Source organism: Lissotriton vulgaris, chromosome 1_2 (genome assembly GCF_964263255.1).
Source record: "Lissotriton vulgaris chromosome 1_2, aLisVul1.2, whole genome shotgun sequence".
Classification (NCBI taxonomy): domain Eukaryota; kingdom Metazoa; phylum Chordata; class Amphibia; order Caudata; family Salamandridae; genus Lissotriton; species Lissotriton vulgaris.
The window spans coordinates 228,223,648-228,239,416 of NC_141686.1; the positions used below are offsets into that span (position 1 = coordinate 228,223,648).

General features: G+C 38.9%; 15 non-coding genes across 15 annotated transcripts; all 15 read right to left on the reverse strand.

Moving 5' to 3' along the window:
• Positions 1-1,502: 1,502 nt before the first annotated feature.
• Positions 1,503-1,593, reverse strand: TRNAR-UCU (transfer RNA arginine (anticodon UCU)). The gene is given in 2 exon segments: positions 1,503-1,538; positions 1,557-1,593. It is a non-coding gene; the product is annotated as a tRNA-Arg (tRNA).
• Positions 1,594-2,861: 1,268 nt separating this feature from the next.
• On the reverse strand, positions 2,862-2,934 carry TRNAK-UUU (transfer RNA lysine (anticodon UUU)). The gene has a single exon. It is a non-coding gene; the product is annotated as a tRNA-Lys (tRNA).
• Positions 2,935-3,229: 295 nt separating this feature from the next.
• TRNAR-UCU (transfer RNA arginine (anticodon UCU)) lies at positions 3,230-3,320 on the reverse strand. Its single transcript is given in 2 exon segments — positions 3,230-3,265; positions 3,284-3,320. It is a non-coding gene; the product is annotated as a tRNA-Arg (tRNA).
• Positions 3,321-4,956: 1,636 nt separating this feature from the next.
• On the reverse strand, positions 4,957-5,047 carry TRNAR-UCU (transfer RNA arginine (anticodon UCU)). Its single transcript is given in 2 exon segments — positions 4,957-4,992; positions 5,011-5,047. It is a non-coding gene; the product is annotated as a tRNA-Arg (tRNA).
• Positions 5,048-6,315: 1,268 nt separating this feature from the next.
• Positions 6,316-6,388, reverse strand: TRNAK-UUU (transfer RNA lysine (anticodon UUU)). Its single transcript has one exon. It is a non-coding gene; the product is annotated as a tRNA-Lys (tRNA).
• A 295-nt stretch (positions 6,389-6,683) lies between these two features.
• TRNAR-UCU (transfer RNA arginine (anticodon UCU)) lies at positions 6,684-6,774 on the reverse strand. Its single transcript is given in 2 exon segments — positions 6,684-6,719; positions 6,738-6,774. It is a non-coding gene; the product is annotated as a tRNA-Arg (tRNA).
• A 1,636-nt stretch (positions 6,775-8,410) lies between these two features.
• On the reverse strand, positions 8,411-8,501 carry TRNAR-UCU (transfer RNA arginine (anticodon UCU)). The gene is given in 2 exon segments: positions 8,411-8,446; positions 8,465-8,501. It is a non-coding gene; the product is annotated as a tRNA-Arg (tRNA).
• A 1,268-nt stretch (positions 8,502-9,769) lies between these two features.
• Positions 9,770-9,842, reverse strand: TRNAK-UUU (transfer RNA lysine (anticodon UUU)). The gene has a single exon. It is a non-coding gene; the product is annotated as a tRNA-Lys (tRNA).
• A 295-nt stretch (positions 9,843-10,137) lies between these two features.
• TRNAR-UCU (transfer RNA arginine (anticodon UCU)) lies at positions 10,138-10,228 on the reverse strand. The gene is given in 2 exon segments: positions 10,138-10,173; positions 10,192-10,228. It is a non-coding gene; the product is annotated as a tRNA-Arg (tRNA).
• Positions 10,229-11,496: 1,268 nt separating this feature from the next.
• Positions 11,497-11,569, reverse strand: TRNAK-UUU (transfer RNA lysine (anticodon UUU)). Its single transcript has one exon. It is a non-coding gene; the product is annotated as a tRNA-Lys (tRNA).
• Positions 11,570-11,864: 295 nt separating this feature from the next.
• On the reverse strand, positions 11,865-11,955 carry TRNAR-UCU (transfer RNA arginine (anticodon UCU)). Its single transcript is given in 2 exon segments — positions 11,865-11,900; positions 11,919-11,955. It is a non-coding gene; the product is annotated as a tRNA-Arg (tRNA).
• Positions 11,956-13,223: 1,268 nt separating this feature from the next.
• On the reverse strand, positions 13,224-13,296 carry TRNAK-UUU (transfer RNA lysine (anticodon UUU)). Its single transcript has one exon. It is a non-coding gene; the product is annotated as a tRNA-Lys (tRNA).
• A 295-nt stretch (positions 13,297-13,591) lies between these two features.
• Positions 13,592-13,682, reverse strand: TRNAR-UCU (transfer RNA arginine (anticodon UCU)). Its single transcript is given in 2 exon segments — positions 13,592-13,627; positions 13,646-13,682. It is a non-coding gene; the product is annotated as a tRNA-Arg (tRNA).
• Positions 13,683-14,950: 1,268 nt separating this feature from the next.
• TRNAK-UUU (transfer RNA lysine (anticodon UUU)) lies at positions 14,951-15,023 on the reverse strand. The gene has a single exon. It is a non-coding gene; the product is annotated as a tRNA-Lys (tRNA).
• Positions 15,024-15,318: 295 nt separating this feature from the next.
• Positions 15,319-15,409, reverse strand: TRNAR-UCU (transfer RNA arginine (anticodon UCU)). The gene is given in 2 exon segments: positions 15,319-15,354; positions 15,373-15,409. It is a non-coding gene; the product is annotated as a tRNA-Arg (tRNA).
• Between the last annotated feature and the right edge of the window lie 360 nt (positions 15,410-15,769).

A 15,769-nucleotide genomic window follows, 5' to 3' on the forward strand; every position in this document is an offset into this window, starting at 1 on the left:
CCGTCTCAGACTACATGATACCATTGGTAAATCTACGTACGACTTAAGTTTAGTCAAATGGCACATAATATGTGAGACAGATGTGTATTTCACAACTCCATGAAAGACGTTTTTGCAATTTTAGTAATGGAATATCTTATTCATCATGCAGGGGTCCACAAAAAGAGCATACAATTAGAGTACTTTTTCTTTAAAGGAAACAACCGCCTGAGCAGGGACTTGAACCCTGGACCCTCAGATTAAAAGTCTGATGCTCTACCGACTGAGCTATCCAGGCTCTGCTATACTCTACCTTAAAATCAGCTAAACAAATGTGGACGTACACTGACCTACACTTTGTATATTTATATAATTACATATATTAGCAATGAATATTCTAGAGTTTAATAATGAATTGATATTTTAAGCATTTGAAATTTCAGCAGCACACATAATCCATTTTAACTCCTGAAATTTGTACTATCTCATTTTCGGATGACATAGAAATCACGTGTTTAAAATGACACTGTGAAATTAATAAAGGGCCAAATACTATTACTAACTCCTGAATTACATTTTCAGCAGTATCATTGGGAATTTCCTCTTGGGCATAGACTATGCAACATTTTCAAAGCAAACAGTCTCTGTTTAAGTAGACTTTCTTTCACTGCCATTTTGGTAAATGTTTTTGGTGATGGAGAAGCAGGATTGCTGGTTACTGTTTCAATTAGTTATAAAATAGAGGAGGGATCAAATTGACCCAATTGGTGTTCGAACCCTTAGCGTTTGAATGCTTTTGCTACATTCGCCTAGGACTCCAAGCCGCAATCCATTGCATCAGAGATCCGACCTGATTCAACAAGGTGATCAGAGATTCACAAATAAAAAGATGACCTATAAGTTGTTGACCAACTTTATCAAATTAATCGGACACTAGCTTACATTTTGAACATTGAATTGGAGAAAAGATAATCAACATGTCAAACTACATGATACAGTTTGTGTAAGTCTTCTTAACCCTTGTCAAAGAAAGTAGAGCACAGATGGGTATGTAAGGACTCGATCAAGACTTTTTTGAACCATCTGTAATTGGACTTCCCATTCATTGGATTCTGAAAAGAGTATGCAATTGATATACATTTTCTTTAACCAAGCCGCCTGAACAGGGACTTGAACCCTGGGCCCTCAGATTAAAAGACTGATGCTCTACCGACTGAGCTATCCAGGCTCTGAGGCAGCACCCCACAAAATGACATCATCAACATTAGGAAGTGTCCCAACTATCACTACGTTTTTTAACCCCTTGCGTGCGGGGCGTATTTTCCGCCTGTGCTGACTCCGCCTTGCGTGGGCGGAGTCATGACGGAACGGTTTCGTCATCAGCACAGCTCACCTGTAGCTGATGACGGAACCGTTCTGTCATCAGCACGCAAGGGGTTAAGATGGTTGCCGGTATTAGTACTAAATACAGAGAATATAATAATGAATTGGTACTTGGGATAACAGGGTAACAGGGATAAAACTGACTCTGGTGGGATTCGAACCCACAACCTTTGAATATCTTTTTTACATTCACCTAGAAGTCCAATGCGCTATCCATTGCGCCACAGAGCCAATCTGCTATAATGAGGTGCAGAGATGTTCCGAAATGAAATAATGAGCTTTAGCTGTTGATCAGCTTTATAAAGTTCGTTTGATACTATAACCATGGCTATATTTTGAATATTGAATTGGTGAAATGATATTCACCGTCTCAGACTACATGATACCATTGGTAAATCTACGTACGACTTAAGTTTAGTCAAATGGCACATAATATGTGAGACAGATGTGTATTTCACAACTCCATGAAAGACGTTTTTGCAATTTTAGTAATGGAATATCTTATTCATCATGCAGGGGTCCACAAAAAGAGCATACAATTAGAGTACTTTTTCTTTAAAGGAAACAACCGCCTGAGCAGGGACTTGAACCCTGGACCCTCAGATTAAAAGTCTGATGCTCTACCGACTGAGCTATCCAGGCTCTGCTATACTCTACCTTAAAATCAGCTAAACAAATGTGGACGTACACTGACCTACACTTTGTATATTTATATAATTACATATATTAGCAATGAATATTCTAGAGTTTAATAATGAATTGATATTTTAAGCATTTGAAATTTCAGCAGCACACATAATCCATTTTAACTCCTGAAATTTGTACTATCTCATTTTCGGATGACATAGAAATCACGTGCTTAAAATGACACTGTGAAATTAATAAAGGGCCAAATACTATTACTAACTCCTAAATTACATTTTCAGCAGTATCATTGGGAATTTCCTCTTGGGCATAGACTATGCAACATTTTCAAAGCAAACTGTCTCTGTTTAAGTAGACTTTCTTTCACTGCCCTTTTGGTAAATGTTTCTGGTGATGGAGAAGCAGGATTGCTGGTTACTGTTTCAATTAGTTATAAAATAGAGGAGGGATCAAATTGACCCAATTGGTGTTCGAACCCTTAGCGTTTGAATGCTTTTGCTACATTCGCCTAGGACTCCAAGCTGCAATCCATTGCATCAGAGATCCGACCTGATTCAACAAGGTGATCAGAGATTCACAAATAAAAAGATGACCTATAAGTTGTTGACCAACTTTATCAAATTAATCGGACACTAGCTTACATTTTGAACATTGAATTGGATAAAAGATAATCAACATGTCAAACTACATGATACAGTTTGGGTAAGTCTTCTTAACCCTTGTCAAAGAAAGTAGAGCACAGATGGGTATGTAAGGACTCGATCAAGACTTTTTTGAACCATCTGTAATTGGACTTCCCATTCATTGGATTCTGAAAAGAGTATGCAATTGATATACATTTTCTTTAACCAAGCCGCCTGAACAGGGACTTGAACCCTGGGCCCTCAGATTAAAAGTCTGATGCTCTACCGACTGAGCTATCCAGGCTCTGAGGCAGCACCCCACAAAATGACATTATCAACATTAGGAAGTGTCCCAACTATCACTACGTTTTTTAACCCCTTGCGTGCGGGGCGTATTTTCCGCCTGTGCTGACTCCGCCTTGCGCGGGCGGAGTCATGACGGAACGGTTTCGTCATCAGCACAGCTCACCCGTAGCTGATGACGGAACCGTTCTGTCATCAGCACGCAAGGGGTTAAGATGGTTGCCGGTATTAGTACTAAATACAGAGAATATAATAATGAATTGGTACTTGGGATAACAGGGTAACAGGGATAAAACTGACTCTGGTGGGATTCGAACCCACAACCTTTAAATATCCTTTTTACATTCACCTAGAAGTCCAATGCGCTATCCATTGCGCCACAGAGCCAATCTGCTATAATGAGGTGCAGAGATGTTCCGAAATGAAATAATGAGCTTTAGCTGTTGATCAGCTTTATAAAGTTCGTTTGATACTATAACCATGGCTATATTTTGAATATTGAATTGGTGAAATGATATTCACCGTCTCAGACTACATGATACCATTGGTAAATCTACGTACGACTTAAGTTTAGTCAAATGGCACATAATATGTGAGACAGATGTGTATTTCACAACTCCATGAAAGACGTTTTTGCAATTTTAGTAATGGAATATCTTATTCATCATGCAGGGGTCCACAAAAAGAGCATAAAATTAGAGTACTTTTTCTTTAAAGGAAACAACCGCCTGAGCAGGGACTTGAACCCTGGACCCTCAGATTAAAAGTCTGATGCTCTACCGACTGAGCTATCCAGGCTCTGCTATACTCTACCTTAAAATCAGCTAAACAAATGTGGACGTACACTGACCTACACTTTGTATATTTATATAATTACATATATTAGCAATGAATATTCTAGAGTTTAATAATGAATTGATATTTTAAGCATTTGAAATTTCAGCAGCACACATAATCCATTTTAACTCCTGAAATTTGTACTATCTCATTTTCGGATGACATAGAAATCACGTGTTTAAAATGACACTGTGAAATGAATAAAGGGCCAAATACTATTACTAACTCCTGAATTACATTTTCAGCAGTATCATTGGGAATTTCCTCTTGGGCATAGACTATGCAACATTTTCAAAGCAAACAGTCTCTGTTTAAGTAGACTTTCTTTCACTGCCATTTTGGTAAATGTTTTTGGTGATGGAGAAGCAGGATTGCTGGTTACTGTTTCAATTAGTTATAAAATAGAGGAGGGATCAAATTGACCCAATTGGTGTTCGAACCCTTAGCGTTTGAATGCTTTTGCTACATTCGCCTAGGACTCCAAGCCGCAATCCATTGCATCAGAGATCCGACCTGATTCAACAAGGTGATCAGAGATTCACAAATAAAAAGATGACCTATAAGTTGTTGACCAACTTTATCAAATTAATCGGACACTAGCTTACATTTTGAACATTGAATTGGATAAAAGATAATCAACATGTCAAACTACATGATACAGTTTGGGTAAGTCTTCTTAACCCTTGTCAAAGAAAGTAGAGCACAGATGGGTATGTAAGGACTCGATCAAGACTTTTTTGAACCATCTGTAATTGGACTTCCCATTCATTGGATTCTGAAAAGAGTATGCAATTGATATACATTTTCTTTAACCAAGCCGCCTGAACAGGGACTTGAACCCTGGGCCCGCAGATTAAAAGTCTGATGCTCTACCGACTGAGCTATCCAGGCTCTGAGGCAGCACCCCACAAAATGACATTATCAACATTAGGAAGTGTCCCAACTATCACTACGTTTTTTAACCCCTTGCGTGCGGGGCGTATTTTCCGCCTGTGCTGACTCCGCCTTGCGCGGGCGGAGTCATGACGGAACGGTTTCGTCATCAGCACAGCTCACCCGTAGCTGATGACGGAACCGTTCTGTCATCAGCACGCAAGGGGTTAAGATGGTTGCCGGTATTAGTACTAAATACAGAGAATATAATAATGAATTGGTACTTGGGATAACAGGGTAACAGGGATAAAACTGACTCTGGTGGGATTCGAACCCACAACCTTTGAATATCCTTTTTACATTCACCTAGAAGTCCAATGCGCTATCCATTGCGCCACAGAGCCAATCTGCTATAATGAGGTGCAGAGATGTTCCGAAATGAAATAATGAGCTTTAGCTGTTGATCAGCTTTATAAAGTTCGTTTGATACTATAACCATGGCTATATTTTGAATATTGAATTGGTGAAATGATATTCACCGTCTCAGACTACATGATACCATTGGTAAATCTACGTACGACTTAAGTTTAGTCAAATGGCACATAATATGTGAGACAGATGTGTATTTCACAACTCCATGAAAGACGTTTTTGCAATTTTAGTAATGGAATATCTTATTCATCATGCAGGGGTCCACAAAAAGAGCATACAATTAGAGTACTTTTTCTTTAAAGGAAACAACCGCCTGAGCAGGGACTTGAACCCTGGACCCTCAGATTAAAAGTCTGATGCTCTACCGACTGAGCTATCCAGGCTCTGCTATACTCTATCTTAAAATCAGCTAAACAAATGTGGACGTACACTGACCTACACTTTGTATATTTATATAATTACATATATTAGCAATGAATATTCTAGAGTTTAATAATGAATTGATATTTTAAGCATTTGAAATTTCAGCAGCACACATAATCCATTTTAACTCCTGAAATTTGTACTATCTCATTTTCGGATGACATAGAAATCACGTGTTTAAAATGACACTGTGAAATTAATAAAGGGCCAAATACTATTACTAACTCCTGAATTACATTTTCAGCAGTATCATTGGGAATTTCCTCTTGGGCATAGACTATGCAACATTTTCAAAGCAAACAGTCTCTGTTTAAGTAGACTTTCTTTCACTGCCATTTTGGTAAATGTTTTTGGTGATGGAGAAGCAGGATTGCTGGTTACTGTTTCAATTAGTTATAAAATAGAGGAGGGATCAAATTGACCCAATTGGTGTTCGAACCCTTAGCGTTTGAATGCTTTTGCTACATTCGCCTAGGACTCCAAGCCGCAATCCATTGCATCAGAGATCCGACCTGATTCAACAAGGTGATCAGAGATTCACAAATAAAAAGATGACCTATAAGTTGTTGACCAACTTTATCAAATTAATCGGACACTAGCTTACATTTTGAACATTGAATTGGATAAAAGATAATCAACATGTCAAACTACATGATACAGTTTGGGTAAGTCTTCTTAACCCTTGTCAAAGAAAGTAGAGCACAGATGGGTATGTAAGGACTCGATCAAGACTTTTTTGAACCATCTGTAATTGGACTTCCCATTCATTGGATTCTGAAAAGAGTATGCAATTGATATACATTTTCTTTAACCAAGCCGCCTGAACAGGGACTTGAACCCTGGGCCCTCAGATTAAAAGTCTGATGCTCTACCGACTGAGCTATCCAGGCTCTGAGGCAGCACCCCACAAAATGACATTATCAACATTAGGAAGTGTCCCAACTATCACTACGTTTTTTAACCCCTTGCGTGCGGGGCGTATTTTCCGCCTGTGCTGACTCCGCCTTGCGCGGGCGGAGTCATGACGGAACGGTTTCGTCATCAGCACAGCTCACCCGTAGCTGATGACGGAACCGTTCTGTCATCAGCACGCAAGGGGTTAAGATGGTTGCCGGTATTAGTACTAAATACAGAGAATATAATAATGAATTGGTACTTGGGATAACAGGGTAACAGGGATAAAACTGACTCTGGTGGGATTCGAACCCACAACCTTTAAATATCCTTTTTACATTCACCTAGAAGTCCAATGCGCTATCCATTGCGCCACAGAGCCAATCTGCTATAATGAGGTGCAGAGATGTTCCGAAATGAAATAATGAGCTTTAGCTGTTGATCAGCTTTATAAAGTTCGTTTGATACTATAACCATGGCTATATTTTGAATATTGAATTGGTGAAATGATATTCACCGTCTCAGACTACATGATACCATTGGTAAATCTACGTACGACTTAAGTTTAGTCAAATGGCACATAATATGTGAGACAGATGTGTATTTCACAACTCCATGAAAGACGTTTTTGCAATTTTAGTAATGGAATATCTTATTCATCATGCAGGGGTCCACAAAAAGAGCATAAAATTAGAGTACTTTTTCTTTAAAGGAAACAACCGCCTGAGCAGGGACTTGAACCCTGGACCCTCAGATTAAAAGTCTGATGCTCTACCGACTGAGCTATCCAGGCTCTGCTATACTCTACCTTAAAATCAGCTAAACAAATGTGGACGTACACTGACCTACACTTTGTATATTTATATAATTACATATATTAGCAATGAATATTCTAGAGTTTAATAATGAATTGATATTTTAAGCATTTGAAATTTCAGCAGCACACATAATCCATTTTAACTCCTGAAATTTGTACTATCTCATTTTCGGATGACATAGAAATCACGTGTTTAAAATGACACTGTGAAATGAATAAAGGGCCAAATACTATTACTAACTCCTGAATTACATTTTCAGCAGTATCATTGGGAATTTCCTCTTGGGCATAGACTATGCAACATTTTCAAAGCAAACAGTCTCTGTTTAAGTAGACTTTCTTTCACTGCCATTTTGGTAAATGTTTTTGGTGATGGAGAAGCAGGATTGCTGGTTACTGTTTCAATTAGTTATAAAATAGAGGAGGGATCAAATTGACCCAATTGGTGTTCGAACCCTTAGCGTTTGAATGCTTTTGCTACATTCGCCTAGGACTCCAAGCCGCAATCCATTGCATCAGAGATCCGACCTGATTCAACAAGGTGATCAGAGATTCACAAATAAAAAGATGACCTATAAGTTGTTGACCAACTTTATCAAATTAATCGGACACTAGCTTACATTTTGAACATTGAATTGGATAAAAGATAATCAACATGTCAAACTACATGATACAGTTTGGGTAAGTCTTCTTAACCCTTGTCAAAGAAAGTAGAGCACAGATGGGTATGTAAGGACTCGATCAAGACTTTTTTGAACCATCTGTAATTGGACTTCCCATTCATTGGATTCTGAAAAGAGTATGCAATTGATATACATTTTCTTTAACCAAGCCGCCTGAACAGGGACTTGAACCCTGGGCCCGCAGATTAAAAGTCTGATGCTCTACCGACTGAGCTATCCAGGCTCTGAGGCAGCACCCCACAAAATGACATTATCAACATTAGGAAGTGTCCCAACTATCACTACGTTTTTTAACCCCTTGCGTGCGGGGCGTATTTTCCGCCTGTGCTGACTCCGCCTTGCGCGGGCGGAGTCATGACGGAACGGTTTCGTCATCAGCACAGCTCACCCGTAGCTGATGACGGAACCGTTCTGTCATCAGCACGCAAGGGGTTAAGATGGTTGCCGGTATTAGTACTAAATACAGAGAATATAATAATGAATTGGTACTTGGGATAACAGGGTAACAGGGATAAAACTGACTCTGGTGGGATTCGAACCCACAACCTTTGAATATCCTTTTTACATTCACCTAGAAGTCCAATGCGCTATCCATTGCGCCACAGAGCCAATCTGCTATAATGAGGTGCAGAGATGTTCCGAAATGAAATAATGAGCTTTAGCTGTTGATCAGCTTTATAAAGTTCGTTTGATACTATAACCATGGCTATATTTTGAATATTGAATTGGTGAAATGATATTCACCGTCTCAGACTACATGATACCATTGGTAAATCTACGTACGACTTAAGTTTAGTCAAATGGCACATAATATGTGAGACAGATGTGTATTTCACAACTCCATGAAAGACGTTTTTGCAATTTTAGTAATGGAATATCTTATTCATCATGCAGGGGTCCACAAAAAGAGCATACAATTAGAGTACTTTTTCTTTAAAGGAAACAACCGCCTGAGCAGGGACTTGAACCCTGGACCCTCAGATTAAAAGTCTGATGCTCTACCGACTGAGCTATCCAGGCTCTGCTATACTCTATCTTAAAATCAGCTAAACAAATGTGGACGTACACTGACCTACACTTTGTATATTTATATAATTACATATATTAGCAATGAATATTCTAGAGTTTAATAATGAATTGATATTTTAAGCATTTGAAATTTCAGCAGCACACATAATCCATTTTAACTCCTGAAATTTGTACTATCTCATTTTCGGATGACATAGAAATCACGTGTTTAAAATGACACTGTGAAATTAATAAAGGGCCAAATACTATTACTAACTCCTGAATTACATTTTCAGCAGTATCATTGGGAATTTCCTCTTGGGCATAGACTATGCAACATTTTCAAAGCAAACAGTCTCTGTTTAAGTAGACTTTCTTTCACTGCCATTTTGGTAAATGTTTTTGGTGATGGAGAAGCAGGATTGCTGGTTACTGTTTCAATTAGTTATAAAATAGAGGAGGGATCAAATTGACCCAATTGGTGTTCGAACCCTTAGCGTTTGAATGCTTTTGCTACATTCGCCTAGGACTCCAAGCCGCAATCCATTGCATCAGAGATCCGACCTGATTCAACAAGGTGATCAGAGATTCACAAATAAAAAGATGACCTATAAGTTGTTGACCAACTTTATCAAATTAATCGGACACTAGCTTACATTTTGAACATTGAATTGGATAAAAGATAATCAACATGTCAAACTACATGATACAGTTTGGGTAAGTCTTCTTAACCCTTGTCAAAGAAAGTAGAGCACAGATGGGTATGTAAGGACTCGATCAAGACTTTTTTGAACCATCTGTAATTGGACTTCCCATTCATTGGATTCTGAAAAGAGTATGCAATTGATATACATTTTCTTTAACCAAGCCGCCTGAACAGGGACTTGAACCCTGGGCCCTCAGATTAAAAGTCTGATGCTCTACCGACTGAGCTATCCAGGCTCTGAGGCAGCACCCCACAAAATGACATTATCAACATTAGGAAGTGTCCCAACTATCACTACGTTTTTTAACCCCTTGCGTGCGGGGCGTATTTTCCGCCTGTGCTGACTCCGCCTTGCGTGGGCGGAGTCATGACGGAACGGTTTCGTCATCAGCACAGCTCACCCGTAGCTGATGACGGAACCGTTCTGTCATCAGCACGCAAGGGGTTAAGATGGTTGCCGGTATTAGTACTAAATACAGAGAATATAATAATGAATTGGTACTTGGGATAACAGGGTAACAGGGATAAAACTGACTCTGGTGGGATTCGAACCCACAACCTTTGAATATCTTTTTTACATTCACCTAGAAGTCCAATGCGCTATCCATTGCGCCACAGAGCCAATCTGCTATAATGAGGTGCAGAGATGTTCCGAAATGAAATAATGAGCTTTAGCTGTTGATCAGCTTTATAAAGTTCGTTTGATACTATAACCATGGCTATATTTTGAATATTGAATTGGTGAAATGATATTCACCGTCTCAGACTACATGATACCATTGGTAAATCTACGTACGACTTAAGTTTAGTCAAATGGCACATAATATGTGAGACAGATGTGTATTTCACAACTCCATGAAAGACGTTTTTGCAATTTTAGTAATGGAATATCTTATTCATCATGCAGGGGTCCACAAAAAGAGCATACAATTAGAGTACTTTTTCTTTAAAGGAAACAACCGCCTGAGCAGGGACTTGAACCCTGGACCCTCAGATTAAAAGTCTGATGCTCTACCGACTGAGCTATCCAGGCTCTGCTATACTCTACCTTAAAATCAGCTAAACAAATGTGGACGTACACTGACCTACACTTTGTATATTTATATAATTACATATATTAGCAATGAATATTCTAGAGTTTAATAATGAATTGATATTTTAAGCATTTGAAATTTCAGCAGCACACATAATCCATTTTAACTCCTGAAATTTGTACTATCTCATTTTCGGATGACATAGAAATCACGTGTTTAAAATGACACTGTGAAATTAATAAAGGGCCAAATACTATTACTAACTCCTGAATTACATTTTCAGCAGTATCATTGGGAATTTCCTCTTGGGCATAGACTATGCAACATTTTCAAAGCAAACAGTCTCTGTTTAAGTAGACTTTCTTTCACTGCCATTTTGGTAAATGTTTTTGGTGATGGAGAAGCAGGATTGCTGGTTACTGTTTCAATTAGTTATAAAATAGAGGAGGGATCAAATTGACCCAATTGGTGTTCGAACCCTTAGCGTTTGAATGCTTTTGCTACATTCGCCTAGGACTCCAAGCCGCAATCCATTGCATCAGAGATCCGACCTGATTCAACAAGGTGATCAGAGATTCACAAATAAACAGATGACCTATAAGTTGTTGACCAACTTTATCAAATTAATCGGACACTAGCTTACATTTTGAACATTGAATTGGATAAAAGATAATCAACATGTCAAACTACATGATACAGTTTGGGTAAGTCTTCTTAACCCTTGTCAAAGAAAGTAGAGCACAGATGGGTATGTAAGGACTCGATCAAGACTTTTTTGAACCATCTGTAATTGGACTTCCCATTCATTGGATTCTGAAAAGAGTATGCAATTGATATACATTTTCTTTAACCAAGCCGCCTGAACAGGGACTTGAACCCTGGGCCCTCAGATTAAAAGTCTGATGCTCTACCGACTGAGCTATCCAGGCTCTGAGGCAGCACCCCACAAAATGACATTATCAACATTAGGAAGTGTCCCAACTATCACTACGTTTTTTAACCCCTTGCGTGCAGGGCGTATTTTCCGCCTGTGCTGACTCCGCCTTGCGCGGGCGGAGTCATGACGGAACGGTTTCGTCATCAGCACAGCTCACCCGTAGCTGATGACGGAACCGTTCTGTCATCAGCACGCAAGGGGTTAAGATGGTTGCCGGTATTAGTACTAAATACAGAGAATATAATAATGAATTGGTACTTGGGATAACAGGGTAACAGGGATAAAACTGACTCTGGTGGGATTCGAACCCACAACCTTTGAATATCCTTTTTACATTCACCTAGAAGTCCAATGCGCTATCCATTGCGCCACAGAGCCAATCTGCTATAATGAGGTGCAGAGATGTTCCGAAATGAAATAATGAGCTTTAGCTGTTGATCAGCTTTATAAAGTTCGTTTGATACTATAACCATGGCTATATTTTGAATATTGAATTGGTGAAATGATATTCACCGTCTCAGACTACATGATACCATTGGTAAATCTACGTACGACTTAAGTTTAGTCAAATGGCACATAATATGTGAGACAGATGTGTATTTCACAACTCCATGAAAGACGTTTTTGCAATTTTAGTAATGGAATATCTTATTCATCATGCAGGGGTCCACAAAAAGAGCATACAATTAGAGTACTTTTTCTTTAAAGGAAACAACCGCCTGAGCAGGGACTTGAACCCTGGACCCTCAGATTAAAAGTCTGATGCTCTACCGACTGAGCTATCCAGGCTCTGCTATACTCTACCTTAAAATCAGCTAAACAAATGTGGACGTACACTGACCTACACTTTGTATATTTATATAATTACATATATTAGCAATGAATATTCTAGAGTTTAATAATGAATTGATATTTTAAGCATTTGAAATTTCAGCAGCACACGTAATCCATTTTAACTCCTGAAATTTGTACTATCTCATTTTCGGATGACATAGAAATCACGTGTTTAAAATGACACTGTGAAATTAATAAAGGGCCAAATACTATTACTAACTCCTGAATTACATTTTCAGCAGTATCATTGGGAATTTCCTCTTGGGCATAGACTATGCAACATTTTCAAAGCAAACAGTCTCTGTTTAAGTAGACTTTCTTTCACTGCCATTTTGGTAAATGTTTTTGGTGATGGAGAAGCAGGATTGCTGGTTACTGTTTCAATTAGTTATAAAATAGAGGAGGGATCAAATTGACCCAATTGGTGTTCGAACCCTTAGCGTTTGAATGCTTTTGCTACATTCGCCTAGGACTCCAAGCCGCAATCCATTGCATCAGAGATCCGACCTGATTCAACAAGGTGATCAGAGATTCACAAATAAAAAGATGACCTATAAGTTGTTGACCAACTTTATCAAATTAATCGGACACTAGCTTACATTTTGAACATTGAATTGGATAAAAGATAATCAACATGTCAAACTACATGATACAGTTTGGGTAAGTCTTCTTAACCCTTGTCAAAGAAAGTAGAGCACAGATGGGTATGTAAGGACTCGATCAAGACTTTTTTGAACCATCTGTAATTGGACTTCCCATTCATTGGATTCTGAAAAGAGTATGCAATTGATATACATTTTCTTTAACCAAGCCGCCTGAACAGGGACTTGAACCCTGGGCCCTCAGATTAAAAGTCTGATGCTCTACCGACTGAGCTATCCAGGCTCTGAGGCAGCACCCCACAAAATGACATTATCAACATTAGGAAGTGTCCCAACTATCACTACGTTTTTTAACCCCTTGCGTGCGGGGCGTATTTTCCGCCTGTGCTGACTCCGCCTTGCGTGGGCGGAGTCATGACGGAACGGTTTCGTCATCAGCACAGCTCACCCGTAGCTGATGACGGAACCGTTCTGTCATCAGCACGCAAGGGGTTAAGATGGTTGCCGGTATTAGTACTAAATACAGAGAATATAATAATGAATTGGTACTTGGGATAACAGGGTAACAGGGATAAAACTGACTCTGGTGGGATTCGAACCCACAACCTTTGAATATCTTTTTTACATTCACCTAGAAGTCCAATGCGCTATCCATTGCGCCACAGAGCCAATCTGCTATAATGAGGTGCAGAGATGTTCCGAAATGAAATAATGAGCTTTAGCTGTTGATCAGCTTTATAAAGTTCGTTTGATACTATAACCATGGCTATATTTTGAATATTGAATTGGTGAAATGATATTCACCGTCTCAGACTACATGATACCATTGGTAAATCTACGTACGACTTAAGTTTAGTCAAATGGCACATAATATGTGAGACAGATGTGTATTTCACAACTCCATGAAAGACGTTTTTGCAATTTTAGTAATGGAATATCTTATTCATCATCCAGGGGTCCACAAAAAGAGCATACAATTAGAGTACTTTTTCTTTAAAGGAAACAACCGCCTGAGCAGGGACTTGAACCCTGGACCCTCAGATTAAAAGTCTGATGCTCTACCGACTGAGCTATCCAGGCTCTGCTATACTCTACCTTAAAATCAGCTAAACAAATGTGGACGTACACTGACCTACACTTTGTATATTTATATAATTACATATATTAGCAATGAATATTCTAGAGTTTAATAATGAATTGATATTTTAAGCATTTGAAATTTCAGCAGCACACATAATCCATTTTAACTCCTGAAATTTGTACTATCTCATTTTCGGATGACATAGAAATCACGTGTTTAAAATGACACTGTGAAATTAATAAAGGGCCAAATACTATTACTAACTCCTGAATTACATTTTCAGCAGTATCATTGGGAATTTCCTCTTGGGCATAGACTATGCAACATTTTCAAAGCAAACAGTCTCTGTTTAAGTAGACTTTCTTTCACTGCCATTTTGGTAAATGTTTTTGGTGATGGAGAAGCAGGATTGCTGGTTACTGTTTCAATTAGTTATAAAATAGAGGAGGGATCAAATTGACCCAATTGGTGTTCGAACCCTTAGCGTTTGAATGCTTTTGCTACATTCGCCTAGGACTCCAAGCCGCAATCCATTGCATCAGAGATCCGACCTGATTCAACAAGGTGATCAGAGATTCACAAATAAACAGATGACCTATAAGTTGTTGACCAACTTTATCAAATTAATCGGACACTAGCTTACATTTTGAACATTGAATTGGATAAAAGATAATCAACATGTCAAACTACATGATACAGTTTGGGTAAGTCTTCTTAACCCTTGTCAAAGAAAGTAGAGCACAGATGGGTATGTAAGGACTCGATCAAGACTTTTTTGAACCATCTGTAATTGGACTTCCCATTCATTGGATTCTGAAAAGAGTATGCAATTGATATACATTTTCTTTAACCAAGCCGCCTGAACAGGGACTTGAACCCTGGGCCCTCAGATTAAAAGTCTGATGCTCTACCGACTGAGCTATCCAGGCTCTGAGGCAGCACCCCACAAAATGACATTATCAACATTAGGAAGTGTCCCAACTATCACTACGTTTTTTAACCCCTTGCGTGCAGGGCGTATTTTCCGCCTGTGCTGACTCCGCCTTGCGCGGGCGGAGTCATGACGGAACGGTTTCGTCATCAGCACAGCTCACCCGTAGCTGATGACGGAACCGTTCTGTCATCAGCACGCAAGGGGTTAAGATGGTTGCCGGTATTAGTACTAAATACAGAGAATATAATAATGAATTGGTACTTGGGATAACAGGGTAACAGGGATAAAACTGACTCTGGTGGGATTCGAACCCACAACCTTTGAATATCCTTTTTACATTCACCTAGAAGTCCAATGCGCTATCCATTGCGCCACAGAGCCAATCTGCTATAATGAGGTGCAGAGATGTTCCGAAATGAAATAATGAGCTTTAGCTGTTGATCAGCTTTATAAAGTTCGTTTGATACTATAACCATGGCTATATTTTGAATATTGAATTGGTGAAATGATATTCACCGTCTCAGACTACATGATACCATTGGTAAATCTACGTACGACTTAAGTTTAGTCAAATGGCACATAATATGTGAGACAGATGTGTATTTCACAACTCCATGAAAGACGTTTTTGCAATTTTAGTAATGGAATATCTTATTCATCATGCAGGGGTCCACAAAAAGAGCATACAATTAGAGTACTTTTTCTTTAAAGGAAACAACCGCCTGAGCAGGGACTTGAACC